Source organism: Bos javanicus, chromosome 9 (genome assembly GCF_032452875.1).
Source record: "Bos javanicus breed banteng chromosome 9, ARS-OSU_banteng_1.0, whole genome shotgun sequence".
Taxonomy (NCBI): Eukaryota; Metazoa; Chordata; class Mammalia; order Artiodactyla; family Bovidae; genus Bos; species Bos javanicus.
In genome coordinates, this window is record NC_083876.1 from 10,240,398 (window position 1) to 10,263,629 (window position 23,232).

The 23,232-nt window shown below is 43.7% G+C and overlaps 1 long non-coding RNA gene across 1 annotated transcript; it reads left to right on the forward strand.

Annotated features, from left to right (window-relative positions):
- Nucleotides 1–504: 504 nt before the first annotated feature.
- On the forward strand, nucleotides 505–22,851 carry LOC133253670 (uncharacterized). The gene is made up of 2 exons (XR_009738370.1): nucleotides 505–1,363; nucleotides 22,741–22,851. It is a non-coding gene; the product is annotated as an uncharacterized LOC133253670 (long non-coding RNA).
- The last annotated feature ends 381 nt before the right edge of the window (nucleotides 22,852–23,232 follow it).

A 23,232-nucleotide genomic window follows, 5' to 3' on the forward strand; every position in this document is an offset into this window, starting at 1 on the left:
ATTATCCTGGAATTGTATTAATTCCATAGTTTTCAATTATAATGATGTTGATGTTAATAAAAATAAATCCAAATAGCTGGTAAAAGGTAGTATTTATTAGGTGCCAATAAATCTAACAGGCATTCTTTTATATCTGTTAGATTTCTAATCCTCCCACTCATATTCAGTAGAAATTACCTCCATTTTACATACGAGAAAGCAGGGAACTTCCCTGGGGGTCCAGTGGTTGAGAATCTGCCTTGCAATTCAGGGGACATGGGTTCGATCCTTGGTTAGGGAACTAAGACCCCACATGCTGTCCACATGCAGCAAGTAGAGAAGCCCCCACTCACAGCAGCCAGAGAAAAGCCCATGCAGCACGATGAAGACCTGACACAACCAAAATAAGTACATTTATTTAAAAAAGAGAAAGCAGTCTCGGGTTGTTGAATACTTTGGACACAGTAGTAAGGATTGGCACAGGTTTGTCAGATCCTAAATCTCATGATATTAATATTTCCACTCTGCTATGATCCCACTTTATTCTTGTGGCATCTCCATAGATTCGAGAGCTATAAATATTTTTGCAGCATTTTGAAATTTATTTCCAATATTATTCTAACAGATTCAGGTAATGAACTCAGCACTGGTAAGCCAGTGAATTTCTTTTTTAAGACAGAGGCAGGGGAAAAAAAATACAGGCTCCAAAGACCTGGCCCTGTCACTGATCGGCCCCAAACTTTAGTTAAGTCACTAATTCCACAGAATCCCAGTTTTTGTGATTTTTAAAAAGCAATGTGCTATCAAGTGGGTTTGCAATGATTAAATGAGTAACAGGAACCAAGGAGTTTTTGCCAAGTTAAAAACCTTCTGCAAATGTGCATTATTAGTATTAAGCAGAAGACTGTTCAGTAGGTCAGAGCAAATCGTTAGTAAAATTGATCATGCCTTTGGGAGCCTAGGAGATGCTTCTAGCTGAGAGGAAAAGACACGGCTTAACACTCATTACACCCTCTTGTTCTCACTCCTAAGACATGGACACACTTGTTCTTTTAAACATCTTCAGCAGTTTCATCAGTGCTACCTGTAAAGCCTCTAGAGACCCTTCCCTGAGACAAAGGGTGTCAGGGAGTGAAGTCACGCTGGAGGGTGGGGTCCCAATTCAGCAGGGAGAGTCTGGGGGAGGTGGATAGCCTGGGACTGTGTGTGCGCAGTGGCTGGGGGTGCGGGGGCCCGAGACTCCTGCACAATCGGTGCTGTTCATCGACTGATCCTGGCAGACAGACCCCGTGGAAACAGAAACGGAGGTGCTTCTGGAGCCCAGGCCCCCGGGGCGGGGGCCCTAGGGACACCCAGCAAAAATACCCAGAGGAGCCGAGCAAAGGTAGGGGGTTCAGGTGCCCAGGATGGACAACACTTTGGCCAAATGACAGCTTTTTTTTTTCTTTACAGAAATACAGAAATATGTTTCTAATCACTTTCAGAGGCACTGTTTTGGAGAAGGAGGAATAAAAACATTAGGTGGCGTGATCAGAGTTCTCTATGGAGTTGTTAATTCATATGACTCCAAAGACAGCCGAAACACAGAGCAAGGAACGGATTGCCTCAGCCATACTCATGAACCCAACACTCGCCTTGCGCATCTTCGCACCGAGGCCTTCGGCTGGCCCTCAGGTGCTTGGGTCTCCCCACAGGTGTATCAGTCTCAGCAGGCTTTCCTCTTCTCACTGATCCCATGGCAGAAGGTGGGCTGCAGAGGAGGCGTCTCTTCAGCTATGCAGTCAATGGCCCTGTAGCTGTTTCCATTTGTCAGGGTGACATGCCAACGGGCTGCTGAATTATTGATACTCCTTTCCAAAGCGAGTTAACCAGACAGTTCAAAACAGGTGAGAAGGGAGTCAGTTCAGTTCAGTCGCTCAGTCGTGTCCGACTCTTTGTGACCCCATGAATCGTAGCATGCCAGGCCTCCCTGTCCATCACCAACTCCCAGAGTTCACTCAGACTCACGTTCATGGAGTCAGTGATGCCATCCAGCCATCTCATCCTCTGTCGTCCCCTTCTCCTCCTGCCTCCAATCCCTCCCAGCATCAGAGTCTTTTCCAATGAGTCAACTCTTCGCCTGAGGTGGCCAAAGTACTGGAGTTTCAGCTTTAGCATCATTCCTTCCAAAGAACACCCAGGGCTGATCTCCTTCAGAATGAACTGGTTGGATGTCCTTGCAGTCCAAGGGACTCTCAAGAGTCTTCTCCAACACCACAGTTCAAAAGCATCAATTCTTCAGTGCTCAGCTTTCTTCACAGTCCAACTCTCACATCCATACATGACCACTGGAAAAACCATAGCCTTGACTAGATGGACCTTTGTTAGCAAAGTAACATCTCTGCTTTTCAATGTGCTATCTAGGTTGGTCATAACTTTCCTTCCAAGGAGTAAGCGTCTTTTAATTTCATGGCTGCAGTCACCATCTGCAGTGATTTTGGAGCCCCCCAAAATAAAGTCTGACACTGTTTCCACTGTTTCCCCATCTATTTCCATGAAGTGATGGGACCAGATGCCATGATCTTTGTCTTCTGAATGTTGAGCTTTAAGCCAACTTTTTCATTCTCCACTTTCACTTTCATCAAGAGGCTTTTTAGTTCCTCTTCACTTTCTGCCATAAGGGTGGTGTCATCTGCATATCTGAGGTTATTGATATTTCTCCCGGCAATCTTGATTCCAGCTTGTGCTTCTTCCAGCCCAGCGTTTCTCATGATGTACTCTGCATATAAGAAGGGGGTGGTCCATCTCAAATGAGGTTAACCCCGTCCATCCTGTGGACGGGAGGCTGGTGGCTGCCCCCAGCCAAGCCCAGTGTATTTATGTTGCTGCAGAGATAGGCTCTCAGGCCCCCAAAGGAAAGCACACAATGAACGACACGATTCGCCTATTTACAGAAGATGCAGATTGCTCTCCAAATAAGCCACATTTACTGGCCAATCCCCGCCCCCCCACATCCCCCCAGCAAAATGTGAGAAGCAATAGTCAGAGGGGGAGTGCCATCACAGTCTAAGAAATGCCAGGATAGCCTTGAATTACTTGGATTTTGACCTGAATTTGGCCTTCAGTCCTAAGGAGAAGGTGATCACTGGGAACACAGAGGCTCACCTCTGACTAAATTTCTGCTAATTTTCTACTGGGTGTTAGGATGCTAACAGTGAGTGTGAGGTCTGACAATGGGTTGATTTTACTGAGCAGTGTCTCGGAACATCGCAGACTTTCTCTTCCATATTCAGTGTCAGAAATTATGCTCTTTAGGGGGTACATTTATTGTTAGGCAGCGTGTAAACAGCTGCTTTATTTTAGAATAAAGAAGTGCCAGGAGGTACTTGTTTGGCAGCTGTGGGTGCTCAGGTTGGCAGTGTCATAAATAAATGCGCAAGTTTTATATTTCCATTCATTTGGATGGACCTTCTGTTCAAGGGCCTGCCAAGACGCATGCAAGGCCAGGATGGTGAAAGGATTGACTTTCATAAATTTTCAGCGTTCCACGTCGTTCCGCCTGTTACTTTTCACTCTTCAGGCCCAGAGAACTGTTACAAATACGGGTCTCCAGCGCCATCTAGTGGACAGGAAGTGGGGGGTGATGGCGCACAGACACCCGGTTCTAAAATGTGAAAGCAGGGTTCTGGGTGTGGCCCGGTCTTCCTATTCCTTCTGGAGTGTCTTGGCCATTCTCCGAGCAGGATGAAACCTGAGAAGGATGGCAGGAGCCCCTGCTGCAGCTTGGCTCCTTGGAAGGCCTGGGAGATGGGGCGGTGCATTGATCTGTGCGCTTGATCAGTGGAGAAATCAGTTATTAATCAACAAAGAACTATTGATTTCCCAGCCAGGAAGCAGTGTATCCGCTGCTCCTATTAACAGCCAGTGTGCTGGGAAGTTGCCCGAGAGCTTCTGTGCCCCAGGCTTCGGTCAGCAGGTCATTAAGGGTAGGGGATCCCGAGTCTCCAGAGTGATGACTGGGGGAGGCTGAGGCATTCTAAACAAAACACAGAACGAATTTGCATTCTGTAGTTCTAATGGGGCTGGTTATTCATTCTCTTTACATAAAAAAAGAAAGTGAAAACTGCATATTTATGGCATGTGGGTTCTCTTACTTAGCTAAAAATGGAATTACTATGATGAAGGGGAAAAAAACCAGTCATCAGCAGATATTTATCTAGTGCCTACCCAGGTCCGGATACTCCGCTAGGGAACAGACGATGCCATCCCTGCCCTTTCTTATTTATTAGTATTTTATACTCTGGGTTGGGTGATATAGACACCAGGGTGCCACCACTATTTTCAGTGTTTCTCTCATTTCGTATAAACATGTTTCAAAGGTATATTAAAATAGCATTATGGTGTGAGATATGTGTCTCTAAAGAGAAACAATAACCAAGCACATTCAGTTTTGCTGTCTCGTTTTTCCCCTACGTCTATCTTTCATGAGATTATCCTTACTGAGAACATGAAATGTTTGGGCCTGAAGGTTTCCTTGTGACAATTATCCTCTGAAACCAGTCTGGGGCCAATTATAGATAAATGACTATCTAGTCCGCAAGCTGTTGGACAAAGGCCAGTTCCCTAAACACTTGCTCACTAGGTCCATCGCCAAGGAAAAGAAGTTGGTGCTCAGGCTGCCTGGCTAGGTGAGCAGGATTTCACAGTCTGTTCTTTGGATACAAAAGCAGTTGTCCAGCCAACCTTCTCAGGGTTGACACCCATGTAGAATCTGGCAATTAAGGGAGGGCTGGATGAACAGTGTCAGGAGGAAAGTTACGGTGGTCTTTTAAAAAATAATGTCATGAATAGGAGTATAAAAAGTCAGGAATATGACTTACTTCTTGCTGAATTTGCAGAAGAAGTTGATAGACTTGTGTGCTCTGGACACTGAAGAAATAAGGATGAGATTCCTTGCATGTGAGGCTCTCCTTGTCAAGCAGTGAGGAGGAGGAACCACAGGTAGTTACAACGTGTTGTGAGGTAGGCTGGTGGCATGACCGTGGTGCTTTGAACGTGAACTTGGATATGTATCTGAATCAGCCAGTTAAACTACAGATTGTTTTGCTCTGTGGCCAGAGGTTCTGCCTCAGAAGGTCTGTGGTGGGTTCTGAGAATTTGCATTTCCAAAAAGTTTCCTGGTGATGCAATCCTGTCTGGGGACCGCTATTTAAGAGGCAGAGAAGCAGGAAATGCTTCAGGTTGTGGCATCTCTGCTGGGACGTGTGATCAGTGTTGGAAGTTTGGTTGATGGGGATGGTGTGAGAAAGCACACTGGGGGGTGGTCAACACTTCAGGGTCTCTAGGGCCCTGGGTACATGGCAAGTGGTTAGGAGTGAGGCCCAGGAGGCAGGCTGGCCAGTTCTGAAGGGTCTCGGGTGCTGGGTACAGAGCCTGGACTCTGAGCAGTGGAGCCATCATCGGGTCTTCAGGAAAGTGGCACGATTAGACTTGTTTCTTAGAAAGGAAATTGTCTACCATTTGAAGAGAGAACCAGAGGCAGGAGAAGCAACTAGAAAGCTGCTTCAGTGGTCCAGGATATGGACAGTAAGGGCCTTCACTGAGGTCAGGACTATTGGGGTGAAAAGGTAGCAGCAAATGAGAAAGGTCTGTGGGGCGGGGCAGAACCCATCATGATTAGAAACAGCTAGGACAGTGCTGCATTTAAGAGGTGGAGAAGGAGGAGCTGGGGATGGTTTGTAAGGCACCACTGGGGACCAGGTGTGGAAAAGCTTGGTGTGAGTGGAGATGCTGTAAGATAAAGAGCAGTATTTGAAGGAAAATGTTTTAATCCAATTTTGGAAAGATTAAACATGAAGCACTGCCAATAGAAGAGAGAGAAAGAAAATAAAAATGAATGAGTCTTGCCGGGGTCCTGCCCCGGTTGATCCAGGGTATTCGAAGCGGGGACGGCGTCGGCGAGGGTCAGGATACAATAGCTTCAATTAGATATTAATTAAAGATATAAAGAGTAATAGAATAAGGATAGCTCAGTAGGAAAATTCAGTGGAGAAAAGAGGCTGAGTAGCTTGGTTTACGCGGGAGACCAATAAAACTTCAAGACAAGAAGTTTGCACCACTTACGTAGGCCGCAGGTGTCCTTCCGTTCTCCCGAAGGAGAGGAGACACTGAGGCCTCCCCGGTCGGATCTTAGAAGCCCAGGCATAATTAGTAAGCATGGCGGGTTCCGCGCTCCAGATGGAGACTCAACCAGAGTGAGAGAGAGAGCGACATGGGGAGACCAGTATTTCGAGAGACTGATCCCAATTCTTTATTTTCCATGGTCTACTTTTACACACTGAGATGTTATGCAAAGGTCACGCGGGGTCAGCAGTTCTGACTTTTATCAAAGTCAGGTGCTTCATACAAATGTATACAGAGGTCTTAGGGGTGTTACATCATCTTCTGGCCAGGGGGGCCTGCTGACAATTTATGACCCTCTCCTTGTGACAACGGTCAGTCAACCAGGACACTTATTTCTCCAGGGGTGATTATTCTTAAAACAGACACCACCCAAATAAAGTTACATTCCTATAGGGTGAGGGTGTAGTGGGTTTTAGTTAAGGAAATAATTTACTTAGCCTAAGGTCTAACGTGATTAATATCAAAGGTTAATACTTATTTCTTCTATATATTCATTAATGTGTGTAAGGGCAGGGGATGTGGAGACTTAGCAACAAACATTGGCTCAACAAATGAAAAACCCTTCACCAATACAATTTCTAATCAGCCCATTATACTTATCCTAATAGTTTTCTAACTTTTCTAAGGAACCTGTTTTTAGAAGATTTAAAGCATCTCGTGCCTCTCACGGTTGGGAGGCTGTGAGCAATCACATGTGGCCGGACAAGCCTGTCAGGCAGGCTAGAGAACCTTCAGAGGAGTTTGTAGGTTGAAACACTCCTATCACGCCCAGGAATTATTATTAACTGGAGCTCTAGGTTACCTCCTTCTCCGAAAGAGGTGGTGGGGGACAGCCCCCCGTAAAGTCAGAGATGTAGGTGAGAGCACAAAGTAGTAAAGTAGGCAGGCTCTGGTTATGGGGGTAGATGCTCGAGGAGTTCCAGGGGGACTCCTGAGGCTCGATCCCGCCTTTGCATATGTCGAGCCTCCTTCCTCATGACCTTTGTCACGGGCGGAGTACCTCACTCTGGCCCCCAACAGAGTCTAGCACAGTACCTGTGTTCAACTGAATGAAACTAACGCTTGGTGGCAAGACTGATATTTACATGCATGCTTTACATATTAAGCCATTGACATAACCCTCCCAAACTTCAGACTATACTACAAAGCTACACTAATCAAAACCACATGATATTGGCACATAAACAGACATATGGGCCAATGGAATGGAACAGAGAGCCCAGAGATAAATCACACACCCATTGTCAATTAATCTTTGATAAAGTAGGCAAAAATATGCAGTGGAGAAAAGACAGTCTCCTCTCCAAGTGGTGTTCAGAAAGCTGGACAACTGCATATAAATCAATAAAGTTAGAATGCACCCTCACATCATACATAAAAATAAAGTCAAAATGGCTTAAAGACTTAAATATAAAACAAGACACCATAAAATTCCTGAGAGAACATACGCAAAGCATTCTCTGCCATAAATTGTACCAATATTTTCTTAGAGCAGTCTTCCAAAACAATAGAAATATAAGCAAAAATGAAAAAATGGGGCAAAATCAGGCTTACAAGCTTTTGTATAGCAAAGGAAACCATAAATAAAAAGACAAACTACAGACTGGGAGAAAATATTTGCTAACATGCAGTCAACAAGGGCTTAATTTCAAAATACAAAAATAGCTTCTACAAGTCAATGACAAAAAACAACCCAATCAAAAAATGGACAGAAGACCTACTAAGTAGACATTTCTCCAAAGAAGACAGGCAGATGGCCAAAAAGCACATGAGAAGTTGCTCAACATTACTGATTATTAGAGAAATGCAAAACAGAACTACAATGAGCTGTTACCTCATACCAGTCAGAATGGTCATCATCAAAGAGTCTACAAATAGTAAATAGTAACTCCTACACTGTTACTGGGAGTGCAAGTTGGTGCAGCCACTGTGGAGAACCATATGGAACTTCCTTAAAAAACTAAGAGCGGAGCTACCGTATGACCCGGCAAGCCTATCCTGGGCATGTAGGGATTATCATAGTAAGTGAAGTAACTCAGAAGGAGAAAGACAAATGACATCACTTATATGTAGAATCTAAAGCTACACAAACAAACATGCTTATAAAACAAAAACAGACTCACTATATAGAGATCAGACTTGTGGTTGCTAAGGGGGAGAGGAGTGGATGAGGGTTGGATTGGGAGGCTGGGATTAGTAGATGCAAGGTATTATAAACAGGATGGGTAAACAACACAGCTGTGCTGTATAGCACAGGGAACAGGATAAACTATATTTATCCTGTGATAAATCATGATGGAAAAGAGTTTGAAAAAGAATGCATATATATGTATGTATATATACGTGTATATGTATAACTGCATCACTTTGTTGTGTAGCAGAAATCAACACCACCTTGTAAATCAACTATACTTCAATTAAAAAGAAGAAGCTAATATTAAACCAAAGAAGATGGATTTCCTTTTCCCTTTTATTTCAACAGACCTAGTGGAGGTCGGAAGTTCATGTAATCAGGGCTTCTTTAAAGAAATGACTCATCTTACTACTCACAGACTTACTACTTACAATATGCTTAAAATATGTTTGGGGGGAATAGGTGAGGGCTCTTGAAATGATAATAAAGTTAGACTCTAACTACATATCCAATGAGTGATTTAGATAAAGGGGAGATTTCTAATTGAAATATTCATAGAAACTGCAAAATCTCATCCTCCTGCTGCTTTATTAGCTGCCTTTATTCTTTGACACTCAACAGTCAGCTGTTTTACCCCCTTCTTTGTTCTTGTCCTTTGGCTTGTGTGTCTGAGCAGAAAACATCATTGGGACATAACCCAACTGTGTTCAGAAGCCCAGAAAATTCTAAGCAGCTAGAAGCTGGAGGTCAGGTTGATGAGAGCAGAGCCTCTGCGTTCACAGTGCACAGGAATCACCCGGGGATCTTGTTAAAATGCAGATTCTGATTCTCTCTAGGGCCGACGCCCTGCATCTCTCCTGATGCTTCAGTGTTGCTGGTCTGTAGACCACACTGCCAGCAAGTGCCAGGGCACTGTCAGGCTGGTGTAAACGACTGGCTTTAGACTGAGATGGGCTTGAGGTGGAATATCGAGCCTGTCAGTTATTAGGCAGTTGACCTTGGACGGTCAACCCCACCTGGGCTTCCCAGATGGCTCAGTGGGAAAGAATGTGCCTGCAATGCAGGACACACAGGCAGACACGAGTTCGATTCCCAGGTCGGGAAGATCCCCTAGAGAAGGGCATGGCAATCCATTCCAGTATTCTTGCCTGGAGAATCCCATGGACAGAGAATCTGGTGGGCCACAGTCCATGAGGTTGCATGAAATCACAACTGAAGCGACTTAGCACGCATGCGTGACCTTGGATAAGTTATTTAACCTCAGTTGAGAGGTTTCTTCTGTAACAGTAGCATCTTACTTCAGGGTTGTCTCTATCCACATGTTTGCCGGCATCTTTGAGAATGACTTTAATATACAAGTAAGAGTTTTCAGGGACTGTTTGGTATTACAAACTAATATTTAAGTTAATTAGAGTTGTGAATTCAGAACTTTAGGAGCTTGGACCCAGGAGGCAGAGGCTGTGCTTTGAGTCTGAGCTGTACCACTTAGTAGCTCCATCCGTGGACTACTGACCTGTCCTCATAGATAGCAACTCATTATTCAATCACTACCACAACCCTGTGTAGATGATATCATCACCACAGCTGGGTCTCAGTTTCCACACCTTTAAACTGGAATACTAACTGGGTGGTTGTGAGTTCATGTGTGAAAAGCACCCAGAGAATTCTTGGCATGTGAGAAAGCTTGCACAAGCTCTGTTCCTTAAGCCCTTGGGTTCAACTCATAAGTCTTAGCTTTCTGTTTATAAGCCCAGAAAGTTTAACAATTGTTTGTCAAATACCTAAATGTGGTATTGCCCATGGATTAGGAGTTTCCCCCTTACTCCCGAGCCATGCTTCTACACAGGCAGGTGTCCAGTGATTTACTCAGTTCTGACACTATCTCCCTGGAGATAGCATCAGATCTCACAGGTTAAGGGTTCACTTTCACAAGATTGCTCACCCCCTTCAGATGCTAGTCAGAAGTCTGAGTTATCACCTTCTGACTAATAGATCAGAGGTTCCTATGAGCCCCTCCTTGGGTTTGATTGATTTGTTAGAGGAGCTCACAGAACTAAGAGAAATGTTTTACTTACTAGATTACCAGTGTAGTATAAAAAGATACAACCCAAGAACAGCCTGGGGCTTCCCTGGTAGCTCAGATGGTAAAGAATCTGCCTGCAATGTGGGAGACCCTGCTTTATTCCCTGGATCAGGACGATTCCCCTGGAGGAGGGCATGCCAACCCACTCCGGTATTCTTGCCTGGAGAATCCCCATGGACAGAGGAGCCTGGAGGGCTACAATCCACGGGGTCGCAAAGAATCAGACACAACTGAGCGACTAATCAAGAACAGCTGATGGAGGAGTAGCACAGCAGAGGCACTGGCGTCCATGCCCTCCCCAGGAGAGCCACTCTTCACACGCTTACTGACCTGGTAGCTCTCCAAACCTCCTCCTCTTGTGCTTTTATGGAGGCTTTGTTACAGTCATGCGTGGGTGCTCAGTTGTGTCTGACTCTTTGTGACCCCGTGGACTGTAGCCCGCCAGGCTCCTCTTACCATGGGTTTTCCCAGGCAAGAATACTGGAGTGGGTTGCCATTTCCTTCTCCAGGGGATCTTCCCAACTCAGGGATTGAACCCACATCTCCTGCATTGGCAGGCGGATTCTTTACCACTGAGCTACCTAGAAAGCCAATGTTAAACAGGCAGGATTCATCAAATCATTCATGAGTAGTGAAGTTGCTCAGTCATGTGTGACTCTTTGCGATCCCATGGACTGTAGCCCACCAGGCTCCTCCGTCCATGGAATTTTCCAGACAAGAGTACTAGAGTGGGTTGCCATTTCCTTCTCCAGTGGATCTTCCTGACCCAGGGATCGAGCCTGCATCTCCTGCATTGCAGGTAGATGCTTTACCCTCTGAGCCATGGGATGGCGGGGGTAGGGGTGAGGTGGGGTGGGGGTGGGGAGGAAGCCTATGTGCTAATTGAACTCAAGCACCTCTTTCCTTCCTCTTAGCTTCCCAGCTGGCGCTAGTGGTAAAGAACCTGACTGCCAGTGCAGGAGACGTAAGAGATGCGAGTTCGATCCCTGGGTTGGGAAGATCCAGAGGAGGGCATGGCAACCCACTCCAGTATTCTTGCCTGGAGAAGTCTGTGGCTAGAGGAGCCCAGAGGGCTACAGTCCATGGGGTCGCAAAGAGTCAGACACGATTGAAGCAACTTAGGATGCTCGCATGCCCCTTTCCTGGGAGGTCAAATGTAGGATAAAAAATTTAAACCCTCTAATCACATGGTTGGCTCCTCTGTTGACTAACCCCAGCCTTAGGAGACCTATGGACATTCCAAAAGTCACCTCATTAACATGAAAGATGGCGCCTTTATACCAAACTTAGAAATGAAGACCAGATCAAATATATATGCTTCTTATTATAAACCTCAGCATCACAACAGCTTAATTTACTGTATATGCTCTCAATTGCATTTCTAAGTCCAGGATTTCTTTATTTTCTTTAAGGAATTCATTTATCTATACAACAAACCATATCAAGCACCTAAATATATCTCATGAATCTAAAACATTAAGCTTATAAATATGGAGAGTCTTAAGCAGTGGTGTATCTGTGGGGGCTGGTAAGTGTAGTCTGCTCTGGGTACAGGCAACAAAGAGGTGCATTATCCATAGAGAATTAAAAACAATAATAAAACCAATAAAATGTTTATTAGCCTTCTTTTTATTGCCCCTGTGATGGCATGCTAACAGTAACTGTGATGAAACACCCCTCTGGGCTGGGCTGGACCACACCTACTCTCTGTGCCTCTGGGTGTATCTATCCTCATCTTAATTTCTCTCTAGTGTTCCCAAACTACTTAAAATCTTAGACAAATTCTCTTTTGCTTTTCAGTGGAAAATAAATCTAGTTTCCCTAGGCTTACGTATTGATTACTATGCCATTAAATATTATAAATAATTAAAATATCAGATATTCAGTAACTTTCCCCCTGAACATTGCTCAGAGTATTAATACCATAGTTCTGATTTATATCACCATTTATACGGTTACTTACAAAATTTCCCAGGATCTTATAAGGCTGACCCAATAGTGAAACACGTCATAGTAACAGAACAGTGTAGTGAGTTATGATTATAGAATCTTGGTGCAGACTGCCTGGCTTTGAAGCTTGGCTCTGCTGTTATTAACTGTGTGACCCTGGGCTGGTTATATAACCTCTCTGTTTTGTCTTTTATAAAACGGCGATACTAATAGCAAGTAGTTCTGGGCTTCCCTGGTAGCTCAGCTGGTAAAGAATCCACCTGCAATGCGTAGACCTCAGTTTGATTCCTGGGTTGGGAAGATCCTCTGGAGAAGGGATAGGCTACCCCTAGTATTCTTGGGCTTCCCCTGTGGCTCAGCTAGTAAAGAATCTGCCTGCAGTGTGGGAGACCTGGGTTAGATCCCTGGGTCCGAAAGATCCCCTGGAGAAAGAAAGGGCTACCCATTCCAGTGTTCTCGAACACCACTGACTTTCACTTTCACTGCAAACTTGTTAGTATATGTTAAAAAGTGACTGATCTTTTAAATATGAGTTTATTTTTTGAATTCTCTTTTCATTTTATTGATTTATCTATTTTCAGACCAATACCATCCTGCCTGGATTTTTGTAGCTTGATATTAAGTCTTGAAATCAGGTTGTATGAATTCTCCAATGTCCTTTTTTGAAGCTGTTTTGGCTGTTCATTAGTGAAGCTATCTGGACCTGATGTTTTCATTGTAGGGAGGCTTTTGATTTTAAATTCAATTTCTTTAACAGATATTGGGCTATTCATGTTTTTTAAAAATTTTCTTATTGTGTCAGTTTTGGTAATTTGAATCTTTCTAATATTTTTTCCACTTAATATGGGTTGTCACATTTATTGTCATAAAACTTTTTACAACAATTCTCATCATCCTTTTGAAAAACATAGTTTTTGTAGTGTTGACCTGAAATAGACTGCCAGATGTATCTCTAGTGAAGGTGCGTTTATCCAGGGATCAGCAGAGAACTGCAATTTGGGGTCTGCAACCATGTGAGCAGCCTACAAGTCACCCCTCACTCCTTCCACCCCCAGTAAGGGAAGGAGAAGATCTTTACAGAGGGGAAATGAAGCTGGGAGGGCTGCAAACAAAAAGTCCCCTGGCTTTTCACGGCTGAGTCCTTGCCAGGAAAGACAGGAGTTTTTCTCCTTCCTGCTGGGCTCTGGCACCATCATCAGTTCAGTTCAGTTCAGTTCAGTTGCTCAGTCGTGTCCGACCCTTTGCGACCCCATGGACTGCAGCACGCCAGGCCTCCCTGTCCATAGCCAACTCCTGGAGTTTACTCAAACTCATGTCCATTGAGTCCGTGATACCATCCAACCATCTCATCCTCTGTCGTCCCCTTCTCCTCCTGCCTTCAATCTTTCCCAACATCAGGGTCTTTTCAGATGAGTCAGTTCTTTGCATCAGGTGGCCAAAGTATTGCAGTTTCAGTGTCAGCATCAGTCCTTCCAATGAACACCTAGGACTGATCTCCTTTAGGATGGACTGGTTGTATCTCCTTGCAGTCCAAGGAACTCTCAAGAGTCTTCTCCAACACCACAGTTCAAAAGCATCAATTCTGCGACGCTTAGTTCAGTTCAGTTGCTCAGTCGTGTCCGACTCTTTGCAACCCCATGAACTGCAGCACGCCAGGCCTCCCTGTCCATCACCAACTCTGCTCAGCTTTCTTTCAACTCTCACATCCATACATGACTACTGGAAAAATTATAGCTTTGACTAGATGGACCTTTGTTGGCAAAGGAATGTTTCTGCGTTTTTTTTTTTTTTTGGCTCACACCGTGTTTTAATTTTTTAAAATTGTTGTCAACATCTAAAAGTAATAAATTTCACAATAAAATGCAGATTTCTTGCTTTTTCTAGCAAACAGAAAGGTCGGGTAGCACTGGGGTGCCCCCTGGTGGTGTTTAGTCACGAGGCAGAGGAGCTGTTTGCAGGCGATTGCCCTGCAGCCTGGCTCATTTCATGCTTGGCCCTGGTAAGCTCTTTTTTTTTTTTTTTATTTTTAAACTTTACAAAATTGTATTAGTTTTGGCAAATATCAAAATGAATCCGCCACAGGTATACATGTGTTCCCCATCCTGAACCCTCCTCCCTCCTCCCCATACCATCCCTCTGGGTTGTCCCAGTGCACTAGCCCCAAGCATCCAGTATCATGCATTGAACCTGGACTGGCAACTCATTTCATACATGATATTTTACATGTTTCAATGCCATTCTCCCAAATCTTCCCACCCTCGCCCTCTCCCACAGAGTCCATAAGACTGTTCTATATATCAGTGTCTCTTTTGCTGTCTCGTACACAGGGTTATTGTTACCATCTTTCTAAATTCCATATATATGCGTTAGTATACTGTATTGGTGTTTTTCTTTCTGGCTAATATGCTGTCTAGGTTGGTCATAACTTTTCTTCCAAGGAGCAAGCATCTTTTAATTTCATGGCTGCAGTCACCATCTGCAGTGATTTTGGAGCCCCCCAAAATAAAGTCTGTCCTTGTTTCCCCATCTATTTGCCATGAAATGATGGGACCAGATGCCATGATCTTAGTTTTTTGAATGTTGAGCTTTATGCCAACTTTTTCACTCTCCTCTTTCACTGTCATCCAGAGGCTCTTTAGTTCTTCTTCACTTTCTGCCATCAGGGTAGTGTCGTCTGCATATCTGAGGTTATTGCTATTTCTTCCAGCAATCTTGATTCCAGCTTGTGCTCCATCCAGCCCAGCGTTTCTCATGATGTACTCTGCATATAAGTTAAGCAGGGTGAGGATGCTTTCCCGATTTGGAACAAGAGCTCCCCCTGCTGGTTTCCCAGCTCTGTTTGTTTGTGCTCAGTCGCTCAGTCCCAGCCTTTTACTCCATGGACAATAGTCCGTCAGGTTCCTTTGTCCATGGCAGGAATATTGGAGTGGGTTTCCATTTCTTCCTCCAGGGAATCTTCCCGACCCAGGGATCGAATATGTGTCTCTCATGTCTCCTGCATTGGCAGGCAAGCTCCTTACCACTAGTGCCACCTGGGACTCTATTTGAGGCTTGTATTACTAATTTTTTCTTTTTTTTAATAGTAGTTAGGCACCATTCTGAGTATTGGTAATTTGTGTTTTGTGTTTCCTTCTTCTTCTTGACTGACCTCACTAAGAATTTACAAATCTTGCTATCTTTAAAAAAACAAAACAACAAAACAAGGAACTCTGGGCTTCCCAAGTGGTGCTAGTGGTAGAATCTGCCTGTCAATGCAGGAGAAGCAAGAGATGCAGGTTTGATCCCTGGATCAGGAAGATCCTCTGGAGTAGGAAATGATAGCCCCCACTGCAGTATTCTTGCCTGGGAAATTCCATGGGCAGAGGAGCCTGGCGGACTCCAGTCCATGGGATCACAAAGAGTTGGACATGACTGAATGAGCACACACAAGTTGAAAGGGAATCTAAAAAAGAGTGGATATATGTGTATTTATAGCTGATTCAGTTTGCTGTAGAGCAGAAACCAACACAACAGTGTAAAGCAAATATACTCCAACAAAAATTAGAAAGAGAACCAAGTTTCCCTTTGTCTATTTTCTCTATTACTTATCTACTTCATTGGTGTAGTAATGTCTATTTTATCCTTATTAATTTCCTTCCTTTTATTTACTTTGGGCTTACGGTGCCTTTCTTTTCCTAGGTGTTTAAGTTGCAAGTTGAAATCATTGACTTTTAGGCATTTTGTGTTTCAAGTATAAGCAAATTAAGCTATAAATTTCCCTCTCAGAACTGTTTTAGCTGCATTTCACACATTTTCATATGTTTTGTTTTAGTTTTTGTTCAGTTCAAAACATTTTCTAATATGTATTGTGATTTCTTGGATCTGTAGGTCATTTAATAGCCTGTTTTCTGATTCTTGTGTTTCCTGTGGGCTCTTACTTTGCTTTCTGGGCAGTCTTCCTGTCTACTGTACTTCCAGTTACTTGTGCTTATATGAGATGAGTAGGGATGAGTGGGGGAAGCAGATGTAGGTGGTGAAAAAGTACAACCTTCCAGTTATGAAATGATTAAGTCCTGGGATGTAGTTCTCAGCATGATGACTAGTTAATGATATTGTATTTCATATTTGAAAGTGGCTGGGAGAGTGAATCTTGAAAGTGCTCATCACAAGAAAAAGAGTTTTGTAACTACATATAGTGACAGCTGTTAATTGGATTTATTATGGTGATAATTTTGCAATATGTACAAATATCAAGTAGAAAAAGAACTCTATTGAACCCTAAAATAAAAGAAGGTGAGGAAAGGCTGTTGCTCTGAGGATAATTATTAAACTGATTAGTCAATCCAAGTGAAGTATTGTTGGCTAGATATTGCTCTGTGATCTTCCTTACCAAAAACTTCTGGGGCTAGCCTCCCAGTGAGAGGTAGAGAATATGTTCCTGGAGCCTCGATTGTAAATGTTTCTGGTTTCTAGGGCTGAAGACACCTGCATCTTTCTCTGAGAAGGTATTTCCGTGGTCCATATTGTTGGCACACTGTTGGTCTCTAGTGTTATTTTTACTATGTGGTGAGACATGTTCTAATATGTTGAAGGGCCCAAGTCTTTACCTTCATTTCCTCAAGGGACAGAAATCCTGATTCGAGTCAAAGACAAAGTAGAGTCCCTAGCTGCCCCCTAGGACCGCCAGTGGGAGAGTGAGCTTCTGTGTCCAGCTGTGGATCCAGAGGCCAGAAGGCAGGATGCTCAGCCTCTGTGTCATATGGGCCCTTGGGCCTCTGTCATCTAAGTCCAGGAAACAGTTGTCTGAGGGTGGTAGACTTGCTGGAAGATTCTGCTATAAACACTTGTGAGAATTTCAACAGGATAGGAGCAGTGGGTCTCTGTCACCGTCTCTTCTCTACATGACTGTCATGAGCAGGCTACCAACAACAGCCAAGAATGAGAGCTAACAGTTACTAGCCCTTTCTATGCACAGGGGCTGGGCTAAGTCATCCATATCTTACTTAAATCACACATAGCCCATAACTAAATCCTGTTGTTATCAGTCTCTTTACACTTAGAAATTCAGTGACTTGCCTCAGGTCTTATAAGGACCCCTTCAACAGACATGGGCTTTCCATATGCCGGGATAATCCCATGCACAGAGGAACCTGGTGGGCTACAGTCCGTGGGTTCACAAAGAGGTGGACACGACTGAGCGACTGAGCATGCACTTACGCACACATTGCAGGTATGTTTGCATCCAATTTGTTTGTCTGTTCAGTTGCCAAGTTGTGTTCAACTCTTTGCAACCCCATGGACTGGAGTATGCCAGGCCTCACTGTCCCTCACCATCTCCCAGAGTTTGCCCAAGTTCTTGTTCATTGAAATGGTGATGCCATCCGACCATCTCATCCTCTGTTGTCCCCTTCTCCTTCTGCCTTCAATCTTTCCCAGCATCAGGGTCTTTTCTAATGAGCTGGTTCTTCGCATCAGGTAGCCACAGTATTGGAGCTTCAGCTTCAGCGTCAGTCCTTCCAATGAATATTCAGGACTGATTTCCTTTAGGATGGACTGGTTGGATCTCCTTGCAGTTCAAGTGACTCTCAAGAGTCTTCTCCAGCACCACAGTTCAAAAGTATCAATTCTTTGGCATTCAGTCTTCCTTATGGTCCAGCTCTCACATCTGTACATGACTACTGGAAAGACCATAGAATACATAATTTGCACCCAATACAGTTTATCAAAAGGAAGAGACTTTCCTCCCCTTCCTGGGCATCTGGTCACTTTCTGTATTAGAGCCGACTTGGTTCTGGGGCAATTGGAACTCAATATATTTTGAAAACATAGAATATTCAATAGAATAAGCATCATGATGATGAAGAATCTTCTTCAGCTTGTGTGGCATCAGTTGCACTGCAAAATACAGGATGCAGAGAAACCCAGGGTTTTCCCCACCAGCTGCCAATTGATGGATGAAGAGCAGGCGCATCTCCAAACTCGCTGCATGCTAATCTCAGAGTCCATCAGTTTGAATTTATTCCCTGAAGAGTAACTCCAGGCTTCAGAATTCATTCTTATTCTGGAGGGGAAATTTCCATATCCTGCATTAATAATCATAGAAATTCAGTAGCAATGTCACTAAGAACCCTTAGAAGATTATTCTGTTCTCTCATATAGAGACAAGTCGATAATGAACTGAAAAATAAGACCTTGGAAAATAAAAAATTGCAGCATAAATCTTGTCATTCAAACATTTTTGATATGATGACTCTAATGATGTATCTCCTAAACATTTATTATGATATTAAATAGACAAGAGAGATGCTGGTGAGGAAGAGCCAGTCTATGTGCTCCAGTTTTCTCCTTTAACAGCGGACTCCAGAATGGAGGGCTGGCTTCACGGTGCCAGTGATTGCATCAGACCCCAAACTTCAATGGTCCCCAAACTTTAATGTTCTGCTGTCATCATCAGGAAATTCTTAATACTTTTATCCCTGAGCTTGTTTTTTGTCAGGTGGGTCTGGGCCCACCCACATGCAGTATTGATGATGCCCAGGAACATGGAATTCCAGGGAGCATGGAATTCAAGTACGTGGGGCGTTGGGAGTTGGAGGAGGACCTGGTATGCACAGGGCTGAGCACATGGAGATGCTGCCCATATGGAGATGGAGAGGCTGCATTTCCCTGTGAGCCAGAACTTGCTTCAAGCCCAGAAGGGAGGCGCTAGCATTATAAATGTTACCATCGAGGGTTCTTGACCTTCCCCAATTAACAGAAATTGATTAGAGGTCAGACAAGAAATTCAGGCAAGGGTCTTTTGGGACCTCTGCTACAGCAGGGAGGAGCAATAACAAGCAACAGGTTCCATTACTTCCTTGCTCCCTTAGGTAGGGCAAGCTTGTTCCTTGCATGGGGTGAGGGTAGGGAGGTGTCCAGAGGTTGAGCCGGAGGGGTGGCTTATGTGTTTTGCCCACCGCGTAGGTGGTGGTGTGTCCAGGGGGCATGCTCAGTACGCTCGCTGCTTTTGTTCCTGACACCCTACATTTGCTCCAGGCTCCTCGAAAGTGGCAGGTGGCTTTTTTCCCTCTCTTTGTAGCTTTTGTCCAGAATTTGCCCTAACTGCGCGTGCACGCAGTTGCTTTTGGTCCCATACAATTTCTTTTGCATTTGGTTTCTCAAGAAGAGGTGTGTCCAGGTGCAAGCACTGAGCAGAAGATCCCAAGGCGCAGACTTGTCTCATAAGTACGTGGATGACCAATAAACCCAAGCACATCCTTTTCCCCTCACGTCACTTCCTTATGTTAGCCAACCACTCACGGTGATACCAGTGACATTACGGAAAAGGAAAGACTGGGCAACCCACACTTCCTTTCCTTTCGGTGTCCTTACTCAACAGCCAGCTAAAGGTAGAGAGTGTTGGTAGAATATATGCATATTAAGAAGTGAAACAACACAGTTAACTTTTGTGTGGCATTTCCACTGTTTTGGTAAGAACAAAATACATATGCATGCATGAGCTACAAAATATGAGTTGTGTACTTTCAGTGATTCAGCATTTGAGTTAAATGCTTTTCTATTTGCATTTAAAAGGGCATCGTATGATATAAAGATAAATAGCAAAACATATGCCAGTAATCTAAAAAATTTAATTTACTTACAGTGACATTACACAGCTTATATAAAACACCATGAAAAATCAAGAGAACATGCCGGAGGGAAAAGCTTTATGTTTTAGTACATTTCACGACACATTACCCGTGCTTTTTGAACAAGGGACCCTCATTTTCATTTTGCACTGGGCCCTGCCTGGATGAGCCCTCTCTGCAGCCTTCAGAAAATGGCCAGTTTCCTGTTCAGCTGGCCATTTTTACCTTTCTCTAGTAGCTTGTCCCTGGCTCTCTATAGGTGGAGACTTGCACTGTGGCACTGGAAACATGAAAGTCTAATCACAAAGAACAAATCTGACTCCATATTGAATCTGTTTCTTTCTCTTTAACTTTTGCCTTTTATTGCTTTTGCTACAAGTTAAGAATATTGCCTACAGCCTGAAATATACAGGGTAGTCCATTCTGAAGGCTCTGACCTTTAAAAGTATAACAGGTTCTCATTCATATAGAGATACAAAGTTGCAGAACAGAGACTGACCTTTGTCTTGGAAGTTTACAGAAACATCCTGAGCTAATCTATGTGGCCAGCCTAAGAACAAAGGATTCTTGTGCCAAGAAGTTTGCAACAACCAACCAGGGTCCTCCCTCACCCGACCCTTGAAAATGCTTTGCTGAAAAAGCGACTCTCAGAAGGGTTCCGGAGTTGGGGTTTTAAGGGGCAGAGTCCCTTGGACCGCAAGGAGATCCGACCAGTCCATCCTAAAGGAGATCAGTCCTGAGTGTTCATTGGAAGGACTGATGTTGAAGCTGAAACTCCAATACTTTGGCCACCTGATGTGAAGAGCTGATTCATTTGAAAAGACCCTGATGTTGGGAAAGATTGAAGGCAGGAGGAGAAGGGGATGACAGAGGATGACATGGTTGGATGGCATCACTGACTCAATGGACATGAGTTTGAGTAAACTCCAGGAGAAGGTGATGGACAGGGAGGCCTGGCATGCTGCAGTTCATGGGGACTTAACCACTGAACCTCTATGGAAGTCCCAGAATCTCTTGTTCTTAATTCCCAAAACAACGTTTTCAGCATTTCAGGATAAAGTATATTTTCTGTGTTTCTTTTTCTATATACACTTTTAATGAGATTAGGGAAGTTCCCTTCTACTCCTAGTTTGGAAAAGGGGTTTATTTTTAATCTTTAATTTTTATCTTGTGAAAAATGAAATAACTGTATTTGCATCTTCTCCATTCTTTTTTCTTTTGCTCCACCACCCTTTATATGATAATATGTCTACCTTTATATAAAACACACATGCATTTTCCTATTGGATTTATATATTTAATTGCTATTTTTATCCATTTCTGTGAAAGATAAGGAGTTCAATGTACCACTTTATCTCTCACTGTTCAGTTCTGTTCTTCCTAAATGTTATTAATTACATCATGGCCATATTGTCTATAGCATTTAGATTCTGTTCTTCAACTATAATGCCTACATTTGTTTTAGTTTGATTCCTTGAGTTAGAGTCAGGATTTACTGCTAGTCTGTCCTTTGTAGTTTTGTTATCCTCTTTTGCTTGGCTAAAAGATGTCCTCTAAAAATTTCTTCAAGAGATGTTCACGGCAGCAATATTCTCTGGGATAGTTTTCAGTTTATACTTGAATAAAATTTGCTGGGTATAAATTCTTAGGTCATATATCCTTAGGTCCATATATTCTTTCTTTTTGGACTTTGGACTATTGTACTATTTTTTAGGGTCCCAGGTCAAAGGATTTTTTTTTCCTTTAGTAGATGAATGTTTTGCCTGGAGGTCCACATAACTCTTTCATTATTTCTGAAGTTCAATCACAGTTTCAGGAAATGTCACAGTGTTAATGGGTTTGTTTCATTTTTTTAAATTCAAGGAACATGGCACAGCGTTTCAGGTGCAGGTTCAAATCTAGCTTTTGTTTTTGAAAAATGTCGTGAATTATATCTTTCCTGTTCTATTGTGTGTGGGCGTGCTAACTTGCTTCAGTTGTGTCTGACTCTTCAATCCCGTGGACTGTAGCCCTCCAGGCTTCTCTGTCCGTGGGATTCTCCAGGGGATCTTTTCCACCCAGGGATGGAACATGTGTTCCGTCCTGCATTGGCAGGTGGGTTCTTTACCACTTGCAACACCTAAGCCCCCTGTTCTATTATTTCAGTTAAATTTTGGTTTTGGTGGTGGTGGGCAAGAGATAACTATGTTAGATCTCCTTTTAAAATCTTTATCCCTGGTAGCTCAGATAGTAAAGAATATGCCTGCAATGTGGGGGACCTGGGTTTTATTTTTTATCAAATGGTGACACTAATAGAAAGTAGTTTCCTTATAAGGTGACTAAATAAATTATGGGCTTTCCTGGTAGCTCAGCTGGTAAAGAATCCACCTGCAATGCAGGAGACCCTGGTTTGATTCCTGGGTGGGGAAGATACCCTGGAGAAGGGATAGGCTACCCATTCCAGTATTCTTGGGATTCCCCAGGTGGCTCAGCTGGTAAAGAATCCTCCTGCAATGCAGGGGACCTGGGTTCGATCCCTGGGTTGGGAAGATTTGCTGGAGAAGGGAAAGGCTACTCACTCCAGTATTCTGGCCTGGAGAATTCCATGGACTATGGAATAGTCCATGGGGTTGCAAAGAGTCGGACATGACTGAGCAACTTTCACTTCATGTTTATTATTTTAGCTACTATTATTTTTGGCTCTTTATTATCATTTTACTTGTTGTGTTTCTCAGTCCTGTCTTCTGTGTCCCTTTTGCTGATTTTCCTGGTGTCTGTTATCTTTGGGACTGCTCTCAGTGTGGCCTTCACTTTGGTAATGATTTTGTTTTTCTCGTCTTTCCCAGATACTGCTACTCCTGGTGTCGTGTTTCCAGGCTTCATTGGAGTCCTGCCTCTACTCTGAGCTTCACTTTTATCCTGGCAGCTGCTTCTCAATACATTTATGAATTCATGTTGATATATTGGCTCACAACCTCATCTGTCTCATGGCGACATTTTCATGGTGCCATGCTTTGGGAGCTCTCCTTATGTTACAGCTTTATAAGTGTGAATTATTTTGATTTTGATTTCTCTCTTCCTGATTGATACTGGCAGCTGCAATCTCCTCTGCTGGGGTGTCACACCCCTGTCCTGTCTCACTGACTTGCTATGTCTTACACTTGCAGACCATTTATATGAGTGTTTACTCATTCCCGCCTTCTCTAATTTTCCCTTGTGCCGAATCAGGTCCAGGGAAGCTCCCGCCACTCTCACAGGCACACCCTTCCTGCTGACAGTGCCCATCAAATGGTACCACTTGACAAAATCATGCTTTCTGCTAGGCTTTGAGCTCTGTG